General features: G+C 43.0%; 2 long non-coding RNA genes across 3 annotated transcripts in view; one reads left to right on the forward strand and one right to left on the reverse strand.

Annotated features, from left to right (window-relative positions):
• Positions 1 to 2,012: 2,012 nt before the first annotated feature.
• On the reverse strand, positions 2,013 to 10,962 carry LOC146871915 (uncharacterized). Of its 2 annotated transcripts, none has more exons than XR_014981212.1 (7): positions 10,851 to 10,962; positions 6,384 to 6,533; positions 5,388 to 5,448; positions 5,071 to 5,278; positions 4,164 to 4,271; positions 3,594 to 3,701; positions 2,013 to 2,643 (listed from the first exon to the last, which is right to left on the reverse strand). It is a non-coding gene; the product is annotated as an uncharacterized LOC146871915 (long non-coding RNA). The 2 variants fall into 2 exon arrangements; XR_014981213.1 differs by having other exon boundaries at positions 10,801 to 10,942.
• Positions 10,780 to 23,346, forward strand: part of LOC146871916 (uncharacterized) — an 81,586-nt gene continuing 69,019 nt past the window's right edge. Inside the window, exon 1 of the long non-coding RNA XR_014981214.1 lies at positions 10,780 to 11,127. This is a non-coding gene — a long non-coding RNA (uncharacterized LOC146871916). The remainder of the gene's footprint in view (positions 11,128 to 23,346) is intronic.

Below are 23,346 nucleotides of genomic sequence, written 5' to 3' on the forward strand. Positions count from 1 at the left end.
TCGTAAGGGGGTAAGAGACAAATGTCAGATTGCTAGAGAAACAGCTGTCAGAAAGCAGGAGGTAGATGGTGTGAAATGGAGGCGGCCGGGGGAGGCCGGGGGTGGGGTTGGAGGGATGTAGCCCCCGTCCCCGATGCCACTTAAATTCCTCTGAACCCTCTGGTCACTGCTCACTGCTCCCTGCTCTACTGTTCGACCCCACTCCATTTGCTCAAGTGACCTTTAATATCCTTGTGCGTCCTTTTGCGTCCTTCTTCAGGGGAAGGGCTGTCCTGATGCCCTAGTGCCCCCCTTGTTCCTATGTTTCTGTGGGGGGAGCGTGGGCTCAAACACTACCTGTGGTTATACTACGGGCCGGAGGAGGCACCTACTCCACTCCGCCTGCTCCTCCCCACTTATCACCCGCACCCAGTCTCCACTTATTGCGAAGGAAGCAAAGTATAAAAATTCCTTAAAAGCCTTCTAGCAATTGCAGCCCACAACAGATCATTACTTAAAAGCTCCTTTTCTACAAGAGTGGGAAAACGCTGACCTCCGCACTCTGTCGGAGTCTAGTGAGTACGTGCTTCCAGAATCCTGCTGCTGTTACCAATGAGCCGGGGTAAACCCTGGACTTCACTCAGGTTGTTTATTGGGGAGGGGAGGACACGGAAGCACGAAAGAACAACTTTTCCGGGCTTAAGTTGTGTTGTGAGAGCAACACGGTGAGTACACTCTCCCCTTGCCAAAAGATAAATGTTCCTGCTTCTCCCGCTACTCCCCAGGGTCCAGGAGTTAGCTCAGGGGTTAGCAGGATCAGCCACTGTGTGCGGATCACGTTCGCAGCCCACTTGCTGCTCAATTCCAATTTCCCTAATCTGCAGTCGAGGCAAAGGAGTCTTATGCTGTCCTATAGTCCGCCGTTGTGTACTGCGGAATCCGGCTCCACTCCAGCTGCCTTCAAGTCCTCCTCTGGACCTCTACCGGTTACGGGGCTGTGGCTCGCCTCACTCGCCCGGAGGTCCTGCTGCCCCAAGTCAAAAAGGAAGATCATCCTGGACTCATTCTAGGGTCATCCGATGACTTCAGCCAGGCTATTCCTGTAATTATCTGGGGAAGTCATCCCAAGCCATCCTGAAGTCTGCCCACAGGGAGAAATATTTAAATGAGATGACTCTTACTGTAATCACAAAAACTACTCCAGGATGGTGTCCTGATTACTTCAATTAAAAATGCGTGATGGTCCTTTACAACTCCAAGAATACTAATTGACAACTGCAGGATGAGTGTGAATTACTCCAGGATGGTGTCCTGATTACTTCAATTAAAAATGCGTGATGATCCTTTACAACTCCAAGAATACTAATTGACAACTGCAGGATGAGTGTGAATTACTCCAGGATGGTGTCCTGATTACTTCAATTAAAAATGCGTGATGATCCTTTACAACTCCAAGAATACTAATTGACAACTGCAGGATGAGCGTGAATTACTCCAGGATGGTGTCATGATTACTTCAATTAAAAACGCGTGATGATCTTGTACTTCAAGGAATACTAACTGACTAGTGCAGGATGAGTTTGAAATACTACCGGATGATTTCAGGACAACCTCATGGTTACTGTTTACAACCACTGGATGATTTGCTAACATCTTCAGAATTATTATGCATTACTGTAGTATGATTTTATGACAACTTCGAATTGGAGTTAATGTACACAAGGGTATTGGGAAAATACTACGGGCATCACTGCCTAACAACCAAGAGTACTCCGTGGAATTATTTAGAAGTAATCCCAATTCGTAACATCCAAGAGTATCCACTGGATGGGCACTCTTGGCTATTGCAAATGGGCATTACTTCAGAATGGTTTAACCCCTTCGACACGCATGACGGAACGGTTCCGTCATGCACGTCGGTTGCGCTGAGCGCATGACGGAACCGTTCCATCATGGCCCCGCCCACGCACGGAACCTTCAGCGTGGCGTGGAAATCCGCGCCGCGCTGAAGGGGTTAATAAAATGTTCTCGATGCTTGTATATCACTCCTAAATGTTTAAATACAGACTTTCCAAATGTCCTTTCCTTCATCCTGGATTACTCAAGTCTAATTTAAAAACAAATTTGAAATGAAATACTTGGGTGAAACATGGTGTCCCTTTAAAAAAGAAAACTGTATGGGTTTAAAACAGGATCCTTCTTTAACCAAGGACAATGATATAAAATGAATTTGTGAGGAGCGTTGGTGTTGGCAAGAATACCATTTGCATTGAGTAGCAGCCTTGCAACGTATGACCTTTCCCCATACTAATTGTGACAGGTCTTCATTTGAGCTAAACGACGTCACTCTAAGTTTTGATATGGTGACCTGTGGCAATACACCGAACAAAGAATTGGTTCAAATAAATGGATCTGAAATTACTTCTCACTGTGTGCTTTTATTTCGCCAAAGCATGTACATGACCTCAAAGAGAGATAGTATACTGTTCAGGATAACATTAAAAGTAAGGAAAGTGAATTTTAAAAAGTCAACAAAAGAAGCAGTGTGTTGCCAGATTCAGAGTATTTTGTCCTCTTTTGCAATTGCAGATCCTTACGACAAGAGCCCTTCTCGTAGTTTGGTTGTTGAGAGGAAGCCAGCTTGCACTAAGATTTCATAACATTCTGAAAAGATAACAAAAGACTATATTAGTACACTTTCTACAATTGAGTTACTTTAGATTTTCTTTTAGATTAGCTGCCTTAATAAAACACTGGATTCCCCTCCACCATAAAGGGCGCCTTATGAGAGGTTTTAACACTGCTTTGCTGATGCTTCTGGTTCACATTTGAACTTAGGCCATTGATCAGATGGAAGGTGAAGAAAGAAAATATCCCTTTCTCAACTGTAAGAGTGAAGGGGAAAATTAGATTCAGAACAGTCCCAGAGTTTCAATATTATTGTAAAAAACGGCTTTTTATCCTCAAGAGACGGCGAATTTTAGGTTTTAATCTCCGCCACACATTGACCACAGTTTGACAGCATTGTGCCTTTAATCACTGCTCCTCTAACATTCAGGATAAATTACAGATGTACAAAGGTAAAGAGTGGTTTCCCAGTTACCAGAGTCTGTAAGCCACTAGATGTAGCCTGTGCAAACAGGGAGTAAACTACCTTGGGTTCAACTTATGCTGCCTTCAAGAAGGATATTGGCGGAAGGTCCACTGAACTACGCTTGCAGCAAGCCCGTCTGGAAAAGAAAGTCCCAAATTCCCTTGCGGCCAGTACATGAATGCAGACAAGCAAGTGTTTGGACCATGGATGCAGATGAAAGTATGAAGTAAGGCTGGAAGCACTGTGTGCTTTCAGTGCTGTCATGAAGATTTCTAGTTTAAGGCCTGGATTGCTTGCTTATTTGAAGAGAACTGACTGAAGGAGTAAAAAGGCAATACAAAACAGCATAAAAGGAACACTGCAGCAATAACGTGAGCCGCTATGGGACCACTTAGGCCTTAAGGTTTTATAAGTCAAAACACATTTTTAATGTTAGTTACTGTTTTTACACAAACAATTTGCAGCTTTAACCTGAATGTTCGTTACCAGAAGGGTAATTAGATGATTTGGAATATCTTACCAAATAAATCTGCAATTTCCGGTTGATCCCTGCCCAATGCTCATCTCAGCACACAATTTCATAATGAATAGGGTCCAACAGAACTTCTACCAGCTGCTGCATATCATCCTGCAGGTAACAGAAAGCATTAATATATATGCCATCATATATACATGATTTTAAAAGTAAACGTTTTTGTTTCTGGCCGGCTAATTGACATTCATAAGCACCATGTGTAACAGTGATCAAAAAATTATGCATTAGTGCCAGAAATACGCATTGGTCATGTCAAAAATGTACTCCAGAACCAATTTCTTTTTGCAAAGAACATACAATGTTTGTCAAAGCACACAGCGCTGCCTGCAAATGATAAATAGCCTACTGATTTCCACACGTACTTCAGCTGGCCTACAATTCAGTAGGTGTTTTTATTATTATTATTTTTGTTTTAAGGCACAGCTTTTGGTGAACAGAAACTTATTTCTGAGATATGCACGTGAGGAGTTCAAAGTGCAGGAGAATTAGGAGTTTTAGGTTATGTGGTCAAAGTTGCTTCTACTCACTTGGTTTTAAAAGATGAGTTTCACTTACCTTTTGAGAAATCATTCTCATCTTGAAATTTTCTTACATTTGTTTGTATTAGTTTGAGCTCCTCATTCAGACCCGTAGCAGGGTAATCTGACGAATAGCTGTAATTTCCTAGAATAATTGACAAGCAGTTATACATGATTAACTTATGAAAAAAGTATTTTGTAAATAGGCACATAACATTGGGAATTCAACTTCTTAAGCATAAACAGAGAATGTGTGGTTGAGTTTCACTAATTCTCAAATGAAATGATTGCCCACTGTGTTGCATGTTAGGAAATAAATTAAACCCACCCACACACAACAGATGAGATAACGCACTTGAGCAAATCAAATAGGAAAGGAAACCCTATGTTTCGCTCAACTGCACCAACACCTTATATGGCATATTGACTGGTGAATATCATATTTATTACAAGGTCACCACTGTGAAATCCAAAGCACCTGCCACCATGAAACGACACACACTCATCTAACCTTACACAGGACAGAACATCTCACATCCAACTCAGCACAGGTACGCCATACAGTCATATATCACTTTGCTCCCAGAAGCACTTTCTGAAAAGACATACCATGCACAAACATGCAGCAGAGCACATTAGAACATCAAGAGAGGCATGCATGTAGTGGTACTTGTATTGCATGAGCCACCTAGAGGAGCAATACAGCTATGTACAGCAGCAAGAGACCCTACATAGCGTTAAAGATCCTTTACGAGTCAATTAACATGCTGGTTCTTATTATGTGATACTGCAAAGAGCATGTCATCATCCTGAGAAATGAGCAAATCGATCAATAAAAGTGTTCTGGCAAAGACTTCTAGCACCAAAATCCCACACCCACTGCTTCCAAGACAAGACAGCACCTTCCTATCATTTCCCACACTCCCTTTGTGTTGTCGACTTACCTGCTCGGGTCCTGTTGACCCGGAGTCGGGAATTCGTGGTACCATGATTGGACGTCTCTGACATGTTACGGCTCCGACACGCGGGTCTTCCTCTTACATGTTGTTGATCTCTTCTTCAGGGTTTCTGTCCGCATCCATGTTCCCTCGCCGGAGGTACCAGCTTGTGTAGCTCTGTTTCTTCACGCCGGAATTTCTTCAGCCTCTCGTCCTGTACAGAATACAATGAGAGAAGAAAGATATATTTAACCAAAGAATCCTGATCTATCAGGTATATGGTAGGATGATGATGTTATATATGGTTAGAAGGACATAGTTACTTATCTGATCCACGGAGAGTGGAAAAATGGTTATTCTTTTGCTTCCCTTATTTAACACGGGCTGGATATAAAGATAAAATAGATGTAAGTTAGTTTCTGATTTCTGACGCTATATCCCTATCTGACTCAGCACCTTTTTGTGTAGATTTTTCATATTGCATCCTATCTAGGAAAATATGTTTTTTGCCTAGTATTAATTAGGATGTATATTTTTGGGGTCTAATTGAGTGCTACAGTGGCATTTGTTGAGGTTAGTCCCCCTCATTGTTTTTTGCAATTATACATATAACTTCTTTTACCATAAGGTGAATAGCTAAGCTCACAAAAAAGGGTAACTGCCATTCTGCAGAACCAGGCAAACAAAGATGTGGGCTCTCAGTCACGCTGCATAACCAGGCTAAGAAAAAGCAGGGCCCTGGTCGAAGGTGCATAACATAGGCTCAAATACCATATATCAGTGGTTAGCTGCATAGAACACATTTAATTCATGCTACTTACACTAGATGTGGAGCACTGGTCTGTGCCAGACAAAAGAGCTCACATTTATACGGGGTCACTGGTCCGTGCTTCATACTCTGGCTTCACCCACAGAACTAGCCTATGTTACACAGTAGCGTTTAGGGGGACAAAAGAAAATAAATAGTGCCACGTTTTTTGGTTTGCGTTCAGTGAAGCAGCCCTGATACCAGGAGTGGGGCCTAGTAGAGTTACAGAAGGACAGCATCACAATACAAAGGTTTACTTTTTGCTTTCATACACTTTTTCCAATATAAAAATAATACCAGAGGTAGCCAACATATCATGCGTGCTCACATATGGCCAAGAATGACCCTCTTTATGACTGGGCCAAAGTTTTCCAATGGTTGGGCATCATGCAATGGTTGCCTAGTTGCCAAGGAAAACCATTATGTGAGGATCAGCATATCACCAGTGTTGGCAATGGGAGCAACACTACTCCCTCAGGCACTCAGAGCCTTAAATGTTTTTCTAGATTACCTTTTACTGCTGTCACGATGCCAAATGGTGCTCCAGGCTGCCTTGCTTTTCCCCTCACGTAGACAGCAGCAGTTCCCCGATTAGTACTCCTGGGAGAAGTAGACGCGAGTCCTTTGGGTAGACTGCAGGAGACAACTGGGAGAGAGACGCCTACAAAAGAAACTCCACACAAGGTTATATCAAAAATGGCCTTTGTATTATCATAAAACACATTAGAAACATAATCACACATTTACACTGTGCCAACTGGCACTAGGCAATATTCACAGGAGATTATATACAGGACCAGGCCAATAGGGCCACGGTCAGAACCATCAGAACACGCAAGTAAACTCAAATATAAAAACACAACCAGTAACTACTGGTACCATAATGACCTAAGCATTATTGAACAAATTGTGTGATCCTGAGCAAATACCTTTTCAATTTTTTCAACATAATCTGTTTGGTCATTGTGATCAAATTCTAAATGTTGTAATAAACATTGCACATTAAAAATAAAGTTAAATATACAAGAGCTATGCTATATTTTACTACTAAACAGGCAGCCACAAGTGCAGTTACCTTGAAGACAACAGGGTAATGATTTGAATGGTGCAGCAGGTGCAGTGGCACCGGTCCCAAAAGTTGTCATAACTCCTCTAAACACCCAATATTGCTATTTTGACTACTAAACAAGCAGTCAAAATTGAAATTACCTTGCAGTTATCAGGGACTTTATTTTAAAAGAGCAGCAGGTGCAATGGCACCAGGGCCAAAACGTGTAGGGACCCCACCAAACCCAGATCACTGCTAAATGTTACTACTAAACAAGGCAGTTACAAATACATTTATCAAGCACGCAATAGGGTCATCATTTGAATGGTGCAGCAGGTGCAGTAGCACCAGAACCAATAGCTCTAGGGACCATGCTAAACACCTAATATTGCAATATTTTACTACAAAACAGGCAGTCACAAGTGCACTCGCCTAGCAGACAACAAGGTCATGACTTAATATTGCAATATTTTACTACTATAAAGGCAGGTACATTGCAGATAAAAGGGGCTTGATTTGAATGGTGCAGCAGGTGCAGTGACACTGGGGCCAAAAGCTCTAAGGACCCCGATAAAAACGCAGAATACTGCTACATATTACTACTAAACAGACAGCCCTGTTTTCCCTCCGCCCACCCTCCCACTTACTGACAGTAAAAGAAGAAATGACACCCCCCTCCTGGAGCCTTAAATAGCCCTGGGACCGCCACCCCAAGGCTCCCCGTTGATCCCCATGGTTGCCTTGGGTGGGACTAGGGCACCCAGTCTAGAAGCCAGGCCCCGGGCAATGGTTTCCCGGAGGCAAAAATCAGCCCCTTGAGGGGGGCTGCGTGTCCCACCTCCTATGTAAAAATAAATACAAAAATAAAGGTCAGGGCCTGGGGGAATGTGGTCCCGGGGCGGGGACCATGTGACCCCCTTCCCTCCTTAAAATGCTGGGTGAGGGCTGGGCAGCTGAATCTTGATGAGCAAACGGTTCTGGGTGATACCAGTACTGCACAAAAATGTAAAAGGTATCTCCATAGTATAAAGCAAATAATGTTTTAAAAGGCGAGTTATTTCAGCCTCGCAGCATAAAAGAAAGCTGCGCGGCTGCTATGTTAAACATAAAGCGCGGTGCTGAGTATTGTATAAAACTTAAATTCAATGTCAGCAGTAAGCTTTTTAAAAAAGGTTTTCACACCAAAAGTTAAAGCGTGTCGCTGCAGCGAGCGCTTTTAGTAAATATAAAGGCGGCGTGCATTTGTAAATATAAAAGCGTACAAACAAAAAAAGTAAGCACGACTGCTATACTTGAAGCAGACTGCGCAGCTAAAATAAAAGCTGACGGCGTGATGTGATGTGGTGTAGGGGCAAATCATTAAACAAAATAGTGCTCACAGCCAAGATAAAGCAGACCGTGTAGCGAGACAAGTAAAAGGTCCAATTGTTATGGACGGTAACAAATGCAGACAAGGCTAAATCAAGAAGGGACTAACAAGCCTAATAACGACTCGGAAGGCAGCATTTATGAAGGACATTGACACAAGCCAATTAAAAATATGTGCGGAGAGTGGGCAGGACCTTAAAGCCATCCTCCAATACTGCATGCCTCGCAGCAGCGCATGCGCTGCATAGGCTCGACCTAAACACAGATAAAAGGGAGAGGAAGAAAGGAAGAGATATCGGAGTGGTAAAGACGGATAGGGTACAGAAAGGAACGAGAAGAGTGAAGAGAACTGGTAATAGCAGAAACTGGAGTGCGAGAAAGGAGGCTGATAATTTAAAGTGGTAAAGGCATGTAAGGGAAAAAGGAGATCTGGAAAAGGAAGCGTGAAAAAGGTTAGAAAAGAAAGTGGGCAAGAAATAAAGAAAGGTGAAAAGTAGGTAGGGCATATTATCAAGGTCCGGCGTTAAAATTATCGCCGCTTTATCAGCAGAAAACTGCCGCTAAAGCGGCGATAATGGGCTTCATAATATGCCGTCGAGAATTCCCATAGAAGCCCATGTTCTGGTGTCAACATGGGCTTCTACTGGAATGCTCTGCGGCATATTATCAAGCCCATTATCGCCGCTTTACCGCCAGTTTTCTGTCGCTAAAGCGGTGATAATTTTAACGCCGGACCTTGATAATATGCCCCTTTGTGAGGGGAGAGTTGAGAAAGACTGGATAATATAAAAGGAGCTTGGTGAAATTTGAAGGAAGAAAAGAACATAGTGCAGGTGACAGGAAAAGGATGTATGCCTCCGCTCTATAATATATATGTCTAGAAATAAAATATATGAAGTTTAGGGAGGACAGGCCTGTATCATTGCTGGGCTTCACCATATGCATAGCTCTGCTGCCCAGACACACAATAGTGATTCATTCAACGTGACAGGGTTTTCTGCCATGAATAAGTTTTACTTTATTAGTTAATTGGCTCAGTGAAAACCTATGAAAAAGTCACCAGGAAAGGAAAATAGGCAGAGAGAATTATATTTATTATTATTATTCTCTCTGCCTATTTTTCCTTTCCTGGTGACGTTTTCCCCCGAAACAATTAACCAATAAGGTCAAATACAATAAAATGACAGATGAATGGCTGTGGAATGGGGAGGTTACTTCTAGATTAATGCTCTTGACATGGTTTGCAAAGTTTTTATGTTGGGAACCATTGCCTGCTAAAATCCCAGAAAGCCCCTTTGAAAAGAATTCTCTGAAGACATCTGCTTCTTGTCATGAAAGCTCGGAGGCCTACTCGATGATACTGCACGCATGGGGCAGGCAGAAAATGAAAAAAATTAGTCAAATGAATAAAATGTAGCCATGAACAGCTAGGTTTTCACTAGGCAACTAAAACAGCTCATCATATCATCGCAACTTTCCTACATAATGCCCAGCTATTAAGTGTTATGCCCAGAATCACAGGATGGGGATCCCACGCTAGGACTGGAACCCGGGCACCCAGTTTCAAAGTGTGCAGGTGTAACTGTGAGGCCATACCGGAGACTGGGTATGGCGAAAAAAAATCCCAACTTCAATCGCCACCACACATGATTTTTATTAATAGAGCATGTAATTGATCTGAGCCTGAAGCACCGATGTTGCAAAGGGAACTCACACATACTGCCTCAATAGGAAGTTACCTGCAGCGTCCCAAATGTCTACAAATTATGGGATCCAATACCCATCTCCAAGAAAAGCCCCAACATTTGGTAAAGTTAAGTGAGAAGCGGAATCCTACCTCCAGCTCACTCACATACCAGACATGACAACCCTCCCGATTCAGGCGGGAGACTACCGATTTTAAGGCTAGTCTCCAGCCCCCCCCCCCCCGATTCTGCAAGCAAAAACCCGAGTCCTCGGGGTTTCAGCAGACATGGCGTGGTATTGTGTAACGTGCTAATTCTTCCAGCAATAGTCAGAGTAGCGATGCAGGGGCTCTAGAAGGGGTGAAAAACCAACAAAGCCCCATTAACAAGCGAATTATCTTTTAAAGATATGTGAAGTACTCGAGGGTGACTGTGTGGGTGCCTGGGCTGCCACACGGGGGGAGGGGGGTTGGTATATGCACTGCCAGCAACCTGCCAGGCCAGTGAGTGCAGAACACTTGCATAACCCTCTCTCTGCCTGCCATTGCGCCCCATGCTTCTGAAAGGTAAGAAAAAAACGTACATTTGCGTTTCAAATGTCCGATCCTGCAGCAGCTCACTTCCAAAGCCCATACATGATAGTAACCCGATCCAAGGCCCCATTCTCCCGATTTTTTGTAAAGAATCTCCCACTTTGCTCTTCTGAAATGTTGGCATGTATGCATAAAGCACTGCATTACAGCGCCGCATCTTAAAAAAAGGCGGGTTCCCGCCTTTCAAACAAAAGCGCGGCAGAGTACTCCAAAGTGGCGGGAAATCACACCCACCTCACTTCCACATCTTCTCGCCTGCACCCTCAGCCCCACGAAAAAAATACCTAAGAAATGGAGCACTTTGCTTCTTTCCCGGTGCAGCCCGATCCGTGTGCACATAACCCGGTCTCCTCACTCGGTCGGACACAGAGTAGTACTGTACAACTCAGCTTCCGCTTCCGTTCCAACCAGGGACGGGTGCGGCATGGTAGGCCTGGATCCTACCAAAACGAGCCCAAAGGTAGCCTGTAGTGCTGCTCCGAGGCAGGAGGGGCTGGGAAAACGTGATGCAAGCAATTAAGGAATGAAAAGACAGCGGCCGACTTTGAAGCTGGGTACAGTGTAAGTCTCCGCGGGAGGCTCAGAATCCTGTGATTCTGTGCAAATCGCTCAAGACCAATTGTTTTTATTTGCAACTAACCTGCATTCAGGTATGACCACAATGTAGCTGCAAGTAGTGCAGAAATAGTGATTATTCCCTTTGTTTTGCAAAGCTGAATTTGAATTAAAAAATATTCTATGCGGAGTATTGTATTTATTCGTTGTTTTCGCCGTTTCTTAGTATACATTTTAAGTGACTTAAGTATATCCTCTGTGCTAATGCAGCCAAGTATTCTTTTAGCGCGTAACAATCACAGGTTTCATGGCATGTTCATTGAATTTTAAGCATAAACAAAACGAAAAAACATTTTTGCATTCCTTCTTTATCAAAGAAAGGCCAAGGTTAATGTAAAACAGTCAGCGACTCAGACTCTACTGACTTCTGGAAAGCCGGAGCGATTAATGGGTCCTCCGTGACACAAAGCAGCATCTGTTGCCTCAGACAGGGATGCCAAGTGGGGCATAGCTAAACATTAGTACTAGCGCGAGCAGTGACATTTGATGTGTGATGTTTTGAAAGGTCGCAAGTCACCAAGCTCCTATGTATAGCTACATACTTAGTGTGATTAAATAATTGAAAACAAGAACATAACTGACTGTGCTATACACTAACTTCATACTTATGTGTTTGGGGCCCAGTTGTTGAATTTTAGTAGTGTTTTCTAATTATTAGGTGTTTTTGTAAAGAACTCACCCATTGTTCTCGGGGGTGGGATTGTTGAACCTCTATTTTGTTGCTACCCTCTTCTGGTTTGTTACCCATGATATCGCAACATACATGGTGTGCATTTTATACAATGTTGTGAGCATAAATGTACCACTTAATTAAGCAATAGTGCTCTGATATGTATATTACATTGATTTGCACACTTCCTTGATTTCTTTTTCATGGATAATGTGTATGTTATGTTAAGCGCTGTAACACTCTGCATTGGGATGAGTTGCGCTATATTGAAAATGCAATCGGTCTCGCATTTGTTTGTGTTAGAGTTATTGGCATAGCACCCAGGCCTTCTAGCATTGAAGTCTCCGCTAATGCATGCACTGTAGGTTTAATTGCAGAGTTGAAAATGCAGTAATATGTAAATGGTGTTCATTATGCAGTAAAAAGGAGATTCTGATTTTTTTTTATTTACGTTTGAGTGCCTGTCATGTATTTCAGTATTTTATCTTGTAAATTGCACGTCGTCACGTTTTTCTCCTTGTAATGTGCACCGTACCATATGCGCGAATCCGGCCGAGAAAATAAATAACAAAATGAAGCACGGGCTCTTCCTTGTATTGAAGCCCCTTCTTCAAGACTTCCAAATCCATTTCCCTCTAAAGCTGCCTAAACACGCAACACAGCTCGCATGTGCTGCGCAGTTTGCCAGCAGTGCTTGTTTTGAAACAGGCTCGCGCCTGAGCATGAGCGCGGAGCACCGCCTGGCTGGCTGAAGTTGCGTTTCGTAGCTCTGAAGAGAGAAGTTATACAGCCCTGCAGATGGAAGCCGGGAGCAATAGCTGAAGGAACTGGCCACGATTGGTCCAAGCTGCGCATTGTCACCAATTGCTGTGTGAATAGCAATACCATTAAAATCTCATCATTCACAACCCCACCCCGGACCACTAAAAATAAACCTGCACCCCAAAACCTAAACCTTAAACATACCCCTGCACCCCAAAACCCAAACATACCCTTAACCCTAAAATTAGCCATGACCACTAAAAATAAACTTGCACCCCAAAACCTACAACGACCCTGAACCCTAAAAATACCCCTGCACCCCAAAACCTAAACCCACCCTGAACCCCAAAAATACCCTGGGCACCCCAAAACCCAAACATGTCCTTAACCCTAAAACTACCCCTGACAACTAAAAATAAACCTGCACCCCAAAACCTAAACCCACCCTGAACCCTAAAAATCCCCCAGCACCTCTAAACCCAAACACACCCTGAACCCTAAAAATTCCCCTACACCCCAAAACCCTAACCCACCATGCCACTTAAAAATACCCCTGCACCTAAAACCTAAACCCACCCTGAACCCTAAAAATACCCCAGTATCCCAAAACCCGAACATGCCCTTAACCCTAAAAATACCCAGACACCCCAAAACCTAAACCCACCCTGAACCCAGCACCCCAAACGCCTTAACCCTAAAATTACCCCTGAACCCCAAAACATATAACCCTACACTCCAAAACCCAAACCCTATACATACCTTATACTTACATATAAATCACATATGCTTCTACCATTCATGCATTTACAACAAATTTCGTTGTAAAAGCATGTGTGGTAAATGCATATGCATTGTAATGCCATGCGTTGTAATGGCATTGCCGAGTAATGGTAGTTGCATTGTGATGGTAGGCGGGGTGATGGTAGTAGTGGTAAAAGATTAGTTGTAATGGGTGTTTACCTCTTGCACTAGAAGTATAATCATTCTCAAAACATAAGGAGCAATTTCATCATGTTAAGAAGAAATGATGCTTGTGGAGATTTGGATGTTTATTTTCAAATCATCAAGCACAATTGGATCTTGTGAAGTAATCACATACTCATTCTTAAATCCTCCTAAAGTCATCAGGAATAGTCACACCTTGTGAAGTCATTGCATACTCATTCTTAAATCTTCCCGAAGTCATCAGGAATAGTCACACCTTGTGAAGTCATCGCATACTCATTCTTAAATCCTCCTGAAGTCATCAGGAATAGTCACACCTTGTGAAGTCATCGCATACTCATTCTTAAATCCTCCTGAAGTCATCAGGAATAGTCACACCTTGTGAAGTCATCAGATGCTCATTTTCAAGTCATCCACAAGTCATCGAGCTCAAGTTTCTAAACTCTGCTGATGACTTCAAGAGCTTGATGATGTCTGATGATGTGAAAATGACTTCTAGAGTAGTTGGATGATCATCCAATGACTCTGGGATTGCTTCTAAAGTAATCCTGTTTGACCTGGGGCCGCAGCTGTGCTGGAGGCCGAGAGTCGGCAAAACCGGGAGAACTGGGATGCACCGGCCGCCACTGCCAGTCGTGGTGAAGCTGTGTCGCACCCAGACTTGGAACCTAGAAGCTCTTGTGCTCAGGGACAGGAGACCAGAAAGACCGAGATGCGTCGGCCGCCGGGATGCACAGCCCGCCGGTATGCAACGCCGCCGCTGCCAATTTGCGGCACTGTCGAGGCGATGCTGTGGCCTCTGACCGGGAACCGACCGGGAGCCAGGAACCCCCTGTGGCCGCTGCCTACGGCCGCTGCACTCTCGCTCAGGCACCGCTCAGGCACAACGAAAACACGGACCGGACTCCAACAACACCTGTCGATGACGTTGACACAAGATGGAGGACGGTGTAAACACGGCCTAAGCTAGCGTAAACCCAATTTGTGATACATGTAAAGAAAACAGTTTCCGCACGTTCTTGGTCGGGGTTGGAAGAATGCCCCAATAGTTCCTTTGCTTCACACTCGGTTCATCCAACATTTCTGACATGTCTCTTCGGGGCAGTTTCACAGTACTTGTTCCATCTGTTGTGCAGAAGAAGCTCACAGTGAGAACTGGGTTGATCCCGAAGAAATATTGCATGTGTGAGATGTTTACCTTTGGAATTGGATGGATCGGGCGGAATGCGGAAGGCAAACAGTGTAGTTGGTGTCTGCTACTGGTCTGTTTGACCAGAACTGGCGTTGCACTGATTCAAAAATGACTAAACGTTACTTAGAGTTCTTTTAGCCTCCATTGTTGACTCAAAGCTTTGAACACTGCATGCAAGGGCAGTGCAAAGGCAGCTAACTTCACCAATGTCCATACAACGAAAATGCACCAGTCACACTCACACCTGACTAGAAGCTGTCAGGAATGTCATGGCTACTACAGCAAATATTGTAGTCAGTATGGAGATAGAGTTTTTTGGAGACACTGTGGCCCACGGACAGCACGGTTTGTTTGAAAAATAAGACAGTAATTCCTAACACACTCTCCAGTTAACCTTCTTATGTGCCACAGAGGACTTTGGCTCTCTTCGCAGTTGTGGCGAATCTGAAAGTGAGCTTTGAGGAAATGCATGAACACAGATTAGTCCACTGGAGGTCAGAGCGCGGGATTCAAACATGGCGGCGGAAGACATGCCTGTGTAACTCGTGAGATGAGTCCAGCTGCGGCTCGGACCAATCTGCGGCTGTATCTGATTTCACCTGTGTGCATAAAAACCAGGGCTCTGGTGGGTTCAATTCCTTCTGTGAAAATCAAATCTCACGGGTACAAACAACTGGGTTCTTTTCCCACAAATCTGCTTTTATAAGAAAACTCTCCTCAATTGAAAACACTTTCTGCCTTTTTGTCCATTTGATCTATTTTTGCAGCATACTTTTCTTATTACTTCTGGCATTTCGCGACCATCTGTTTTCAACTCCCGAGGAAGGACTTTAAAGCCGAGCTGTGGCGAGCACAGTAAGTATCTCGCTACCCAGTGAAGGCAGAACGAGCCCGAACTGCGAAGCACTGCGAGGCTGGGAGATCAGAGGAGGCGCCCCCCAGTGGATATGTCCCTCAGAAGATCTACTACTGTAGTAAAGCCCAGGGTCGCAGACTGCATGGCTACTACTAGATGCACAGTACATGCAAGGTCATGACTCGGGAGGCCTGGACCTGCACTGTGGAAATGTCTGCAGTTGGAGCCACGCAGGCCTGCAAGTGTAGTTTCTAGATTTTAAATGTAACACCTCCGCGCTGTTTACTAATGAAAAGGCGTCACATTGCTAATACCAGTAGAGGGTTAGGCCTGTTAGGCCTTGGATCATCATCGAGAGCTTTGGGAAATTTGTATGTACTGATACGAAATAAATTCCATCTGGCCCCCTGGAAGCCCACATCAGAAAAACAGCATTACATTTCTCACGTCAAATCTGACAGCATTTTTTTCCCTTGCTCTTTCAAATCAGCCCTTCTGCATTGCAACATCTCCATCCACACTTTTCACCCCCTCACCAGTTATTTTTTTCATAACTATGTGCTTACTCGACATGTTCATACTGGTGCTTTAATCATATCAGTTTACCCTGACATTATACCATGTATACCTGTTAGAACCTTTCAGAATAAGGTATTTTTAAAATGCCACACCTAGAGGAACAGAATTTCGCATCAAAGATATATCATTGGCTAGTGAGGGCAGTCTACACAATCATGTACTTAAGATGCCTATCAACAACCATTCAACCCCGCAAGCACATCCATGAACAAACGCTACACAATCCCTGTGATGAGATCCAAATGATTGTCCTTTTCAGGTCAACCACTATAACTTGTTTGAAAAAAAATGCTTCCTAACCAAATGCTATCAACACAATGAATACAAACAAACGTATCTTATCAATGAAAATCTCAGAAGGATGTGATAGGCGCCCAAGATCCAAAAGTGCCACGGCACCAAACCAACCAGCAAATTCTGTTAAAATATCATAAGATAAAGCTGAATGTAGGAAACCAATCACCGTTCATACTGTTGGATGCAAGTACTGTTCTATTTTGAGTGAAGGGTTTTGGTGGTATCTAATCTTCTGCAATGAACATCAATTTATTTAAGGAGATAGAGTTTCAAAGCAACATAGAACCCAGAACCCAGATCGAAGCACACTTTGAGAAGCAGCTCAAGGTCTTCTGTGCAGCACAACTGCATTAAAATAAAGTCTGCTCTATTTGCTTAATGTGCTCACACTTAGAGAACCAAAGCATAGACATCAGAAACCCTTGTTTTAGAAAAGATGGCAGCATTATAGACTGTGGCACTCTGGATTTGCCTAGCAACTGATCTTGCCCATGACAGTCCGTCAACTATACCTGTATGTATTGAGTAAACAATCTGTGGCTGTAACATCTTTGGTACCATGTTTTTATGCGGCATGTCTGGCTGATTGAAGGGCCTTAACTGGTTGTAGGGCTGGTACTACTTCATTAAATAGATTGATAGTGGGTGCAATAACGATGCTTACTGGGAGCGACCCTTCATCCAGCTATATAGATTCCAGGTAATAAAAGATATCCTGTTACACCTCCACTTCATATATCTACAAAAGGATTTGTCATATGTATAGTAATAGATTGCATTTTCATTTATGAGTCATGCATCTTGTCAGGTGAACACGTTTCACTCTGACACATCAGCTGATGAGCTTTCTTACGGCAGTCACCATAGTCAGTATCACAGTCAAGGAAGAAGTGATGTGCTCAGGTTACTTTCACATAGTTGTATCCATCATCTCCGAACATCTATCTGTTATTACCAACATCTTTTTCTTTTTTTTTTTTTGCCCATTACACATCTGAAAGCATTATCTCTGTGTCATACTCTGAGTGCTGCAGGACATGCATACTTTGATCGGGTAAGAGGCCAAATTTGTAAACTGCATGTATTTATTTATTGTGCAAAGCCCTGGCTGACATCTTTGAATAACTTTGTAGTGCTCAATTAAATACAGAACAAACACCAGGCAGAAAGAGCAAACCAGCAGAATGTCATTAAAATTCAACAGGGTGAAGTGAGGTCGGCAACTCTCATTCTTATATTATGAATCCTAGATAGTAAATGGCAGAGAGACACATTCTTAAAGAGATCCATCATATGGAGTTTCCTAAATCCAAGGTAATTACGTTCAGTGTACAGCCTCTTCGTCTGTCCCTGTACATCACAATTCAATACATCATAAGCACTGCATAGAGAATCACTACATAGCAGGAAGGTTTTCATAAAAATATAAAGCTTTTGTTGCAATGCTGATTGTTATCAGGCACGGGCGGTTGACTCGGCTCTGTTCATAGAGTTTGTGGAGTTTTCTGCACTCCATGCTCTGCAGAGCATGCAGAGTTCCAAAAACTCAGCTCATACTCGTCAACGTTAAGTTGAGGAGCGCGATTGAGGAAAATCCAGTGCTAGACCACCTCCCAGCGAGATTTCTCAAAGCGGGTTGTCGCGACCGATCGCATTGAGAAACCTTCCGTACTCGTTGAAGAGGCTGCTGCTCGAGTAGCACATCTGCTCAAGCGGCAAAAAGAAGTAGCGCCCTCTTGTGCATGGTGCCGTTCACACTGATTTTCCAGCACGGGACAAACACCCAGAGCTAAAAATCAGCGTGAACGGCGCTACCTAATGTAGTCCGCTTAGCGGAACTCTGCCCAGGCCTAGTTGTTATGGAGCGTCACAAAAATTCAGAAAGTTAGCCATTTTGATGGAACAAACAGGATGTGCGGATTAGGGTCAAGCCTATGCTTCTTTGCTATCAAGGAGATAGATATTTATAGCTGTACTTCTCTTTTTACCCCCATTGCTGTGTGAGAGATGGGGAAGGGGGTCCCCATGTTTACTTTGGGCTTTAAGTCATCTCACTATGTGACTTCATGAAAATAGTATTACACAACATAAGGCTCAATTACCCATCCTCTCTTCTTGCTTTATTTTGTACAGCACGTACAAGAACTCTACAACTCCCATTAAATGTTTCATACAAACAAAGGATATCCACACCTATAAATAGCAGTAGTCCAGACACCATTTCATCTTTTTTTGATGTACAGATAAGTGTATTGTAAAATGCTGTTTGCTAACATTGAAACGTGATTTACTGTAGATTTAGTTATTATTTGTTTAGTGTTTAAGCGGAAGTTTTGAGTTTAAGTCTGTTCCACACAGGTGACAGCTTTCCATCTTCTATATGAAAGTGTTACTTTGTTTTAAATCAATTTTGCATGTTTTTTAAAGACATGTGGGAAATAGTTGCTTTCTTTCAGTGTGTTGTGGCTGGTTTGTTTATTTCAGGTGGAATTCGCCTGATTTTGAGGCTCATATGTGAATAATTACATTATAGCAGTGCAAGACTGCTGGGGAGTTTTGCCTTTATTTATTTCGTAGTCATATACTTTATTATTTATTGCAAGGCAGAGGCTTGCCTTGGGAAGTGTTTATGTTTATGCAAACAGCTGCCTAGATTTACGTGAAAGCAAAAGACACACATTCTGTCCATCAACTGTTTTTGCATTTGTCACCCGAGTGGGATGGGTATGACCAGACGTGGTTCCCGTGCTCTCCATGCCACTGGAATCAAGCTATCCTGGCTGAAGAGGGGTGAAACCCCGAAACCGGTCCTAGGATGCTTGTTTCCAGTCCAGGGAGGACCTGGCTTGGCAGTTCGAGCTGGACTGTTCCCATGAGGTACAGGGTCAAGACTGATTTGCATATGGCTGGGTTCAAACTGGAATGGCATGGTGAGCAAAAAAACGATGGATTTAGGCCCAGATCTCTGTACTGGGGTGAATGTATGACATTGTTCTGCATTCTGTCCATCAACTGTTGGTTTTAGATGTATGTGAATGCAATTTCAAGGCACAACCTTTTTTCTGTGTGCTTGTTTTATTATATTGGATATAACTTCTTCAAAGAAAATATTGTGGGGGCTCAGTTCCCTGTTGTTTGCAGATTAAAATGGTTGACCGCAGTGCTAATAATAAGGAGGATGAGATTTTTAAGAAAACCCTTTGGGGCTATTTAAACTATTCAGTTTCTAATTATATTCATAAAGCGGTCTCTTAGAAATATGAACACTAATATAAACAATCCTGTGGCACCTATGAATTCCTGCTGAGGGCGGGTTGTATTCCCAATAAGGGGGATTATGTAGCCATGGCGGCAAATGAATGATGAAGAAAAATGACATTTCCACTGCTATAAGAATAGCCCTGGGCTGTTCTCAGCTATTTATAGAACATCTTGGCAATTTTGAGGTTTAGGTGTCACTTACAGAATAACCACTAACCTGGTTCTTGCCGGAATCCAATAGTGTCACGCCGAGGTTAAAAACACCACTCTATCAGAGGCCACTCTCCTCTGAAAGACGTGGGGAAAAAGTCAGGTAAAGAGCACAACGCTTCTTCCCAGCAAGAAGAGACAGGTCACAACAGGATGTGGAACAAGGAGTTGAAACTGTAAGGTGAGTTTGGGTGTGACCCTGCATTTCTTGTCTACATACCATCCCGATGGAAACACGGTAGTGGAGAGGAAAAATCATGACTTAAAGCAGTCCTTAAGAGCAAGGGTCCTAGGCTCAGCTCGCAGTTGGGTCCATCACCTATATGGGGTCCAGGGGGTTTTAAACAATATGCCAAGAAAGTCTCTGGGTGGTCAGACTCCTTATGAGATCCTGATTGAGGTTATTATGTGGGTCCCAGACCTCGACAATGCCAGCACAGTAGTGGCAGAAACACCATTTGACATCAATGAATATTTGGCTGTTTTACAGGAACTGACTGACTTCCGGGACGAAGAAAGCAACGCCCAAGTAAAATGCACCGCCAACGAATAAGTAAAGATAGTTCCGGCAAGGTCTGGTTGGATCCAAAAAGTCAGGGATCTGGTCAGGGAGAAAATTGTGGGAAAAATGTAGTTTGGGCATATAGAGCACCTGTGCCTGTCCTGGCTTTTGAAGGTATACAAACTGTACTTCTTCCACCCCTTGCTGGCCGTCGAGACACACAGTTTGTCTCAATCGATCTGATCAAACCACACTATGTGGTCAATTCTCAAAGTAAGATGCGTGGGCTCCTGGGTAGCCCACAGTCTCCTCTCGCTACCTTACAGGAGGTTTAGATGGAAGCTTTAATTACAAATGAAGCCTGCTCTCTTCAACAAGAGACATCACTGAACAACACCGAAGTATGTCTTCTATCTGATGCCAAAACTACAGCAATTGTACAGTCAACAAGTACAATTACAATTCCTGAAAAGAACTAGGTCTAAGTCAATGTACCACGGATTGAGTCTTCATCAAGTGTAACACAACCTGCTGAGCTGCCAAGGATAGACCGGACCGGACAACTTCTGTCTACTTTATCGACTTTGATGACTTCTCCGACACTTCGGAACAACCTCCGCCCCCACCGGTCCTTCCTTTTTCAACTGAAGGTGCATGTTTTCTATCTTTGGATGAAAAGAACATACTTTGTTTCTCCATGGTTACACCTTTGTATTGCAATTGCATAACTTTTCCTGGTCCTTTGGAATGGTTTTGTGACAGTATTCTTTCTGTTTCTGAATGGACATTTTATCCCAGAACGTTCTGCAGTACACAGGGTAAACTTGATTCTGAAACCACACACATCATCACACCGTGAACAAAGGGATTTCTCCCTCATGAACATTTCAGCTGTTCCAGTTCTGCATGGGATTTTATGGAATAAGGTATCGTTTGATGTGTATGGTCCCACTAAACCTTTACAAATTCCACATTTGTTTAAAATGGCCTTAAATTACAGTATCACCCCTTGTACTATTTCTGATGATTGGGACATTGGTACAGTGTAAGAAATGTTAGAAGATCTAGAACATTCAACTGTGTTTTATTCTGATGAGTTATATGACGGTACAGCTAACTTTGAGGTGATTCAATTTCAACATTACTGACATCATTTACTATACGAAGCTAGTATTTTTTCTTGAAGATTTTAACTTTAAACAATGGTAGCATTGCCTTACACAACTAAGGTGTAGTTCAAAAGCATTAGCACAGAAGTGTGAATATTTTTCTGGGTATGACATAAGTGACCCAGCCTCTCTTTATTATAGGCTTGCACTGTCACCTGCAAAGAAAAATATATTAACAGGCACAAAAATGATTTACTCTGCTTCTTTCCTTTCCCAGCTCTCTGAACAAGGTTTAAAATTTTGGAGGGACACAATAGATGTGAAGTCTATCTAGGGGACTAAAGACTGACAGGTTCCAGGAACTGAGCATTTCTTTAGGGCCTGTTTAATATCACAACAAATGATTTAGCTGAACAAAACAGTGCAGAAGACAATGTGTCTTGGTCTTGCCAAGACAAAATATTTGAACACACCACAGGTTGCCACCCTTACACAATTTGAGATCTGGAAGCAGTTAACACCATACACTGAGGATACCACAGACTTCATGCTGCCTAAGAGTAAGCATAACTTATCAGACCACAGTTGGAAAATAATGGTTGGCCTGGCCATGAGGCACAAAAAGATGTCAGGCTGTATTTCTAGGTAACAGCAAGAAATTTGCAGCAAATAAGCCCAACATGCGATATGCGCATACTGAAGATTCAGGGGTGGTACCAACTTACAGTGTTGAGAAGTTGTGCCTTGATTGGCTAAAGACCTCAACACTGTCTCGGGTACAACAGCACTTGTCCCTTTTATTTGATGACCTGGATCTATGTTTTATTTTAATGGGCCCTCAAACCACGTTAAAAATGCTTTCTTCACGTCGACTATATTGAGATATGGAAAACATCTCAACAGGAGGATGCTGAAAGACTGCGCAATATTGATAGGGCCAACTTAGAACAGGCTCTTGCAGTAGTAGACAACAGTATGACTACATTATCCTCCAGAATATATTCCTTGGGTAATATTATGTCATCCACAATAGACATCATACAGCTAGACATGTCTGCATTACAACAAGGACAGTCCCAACTTGGGTCTATTCTAATGTTGAGCTGGAATTACAGACATTATGTTCTGGTCACAAGCCGCCGCGGCACATTAACATCACAAATCTGTGTTCACCTTACCACCTTTCAGAACAACAGATAGCTATGGCACGAAAGGATGCTAAATACACTATGTTACGTGTTGAAAGACTGGAGAAATTATTGTTTATAGTTGCAGAAGTAGCATCCTCGGATTGGATAATCCATGAGTACGTTAAACTGTCAATACTGACTTTCCACTTTCAATACTGTCTACAACATCATCTAGTGGGCAGATATGAAGCGTTAGTTGAAGGGTTTATATTGGGAGCTTCCTTTCAAATTCCGGTGTCGGAATGAGGATACTGAAGTTTTTCTCATCGGTTCCAACTGTGAGAATACCTTCAGTGGCTCCCTGGCATGCAAAGATGTTTTGTTGCATGGAGCATGTAGCATGTAATGCTTCTGTGGCAAACTGGTCTTGCTACTTGAAAGGGTCTCCGATGTACGTGTTATGCCTGACTTTCTATTTATTCTCGAGTGGGAGTTATTTAATGTTGAACAGTAAAGGTTGTTGTGGGCTGAAACCAGGGGCTGCCAATGTGGTGACCGTGTCTTCATTTGTTACTTGTTGTACCCATGTCCTGTTTGCTCCTACCCGTACAGTTAGGGAGGATAAGCTGTGGCCTTCAATAAATCACCCACA

The sequence above is a fragment of the Triturus cristatus genome, chromosome 1_1, assembly GCF_964204655.1.
Source record: "Triturus cristatus chromosome 1_1, aTriCri1.1, whole genome shotgun sequence".
Lineage (NCBI taxonomy): Eukaryota > Metazoa > Chordata > Amphibia > Caudata > Salamandridae > Triturus > Triturus cristatus.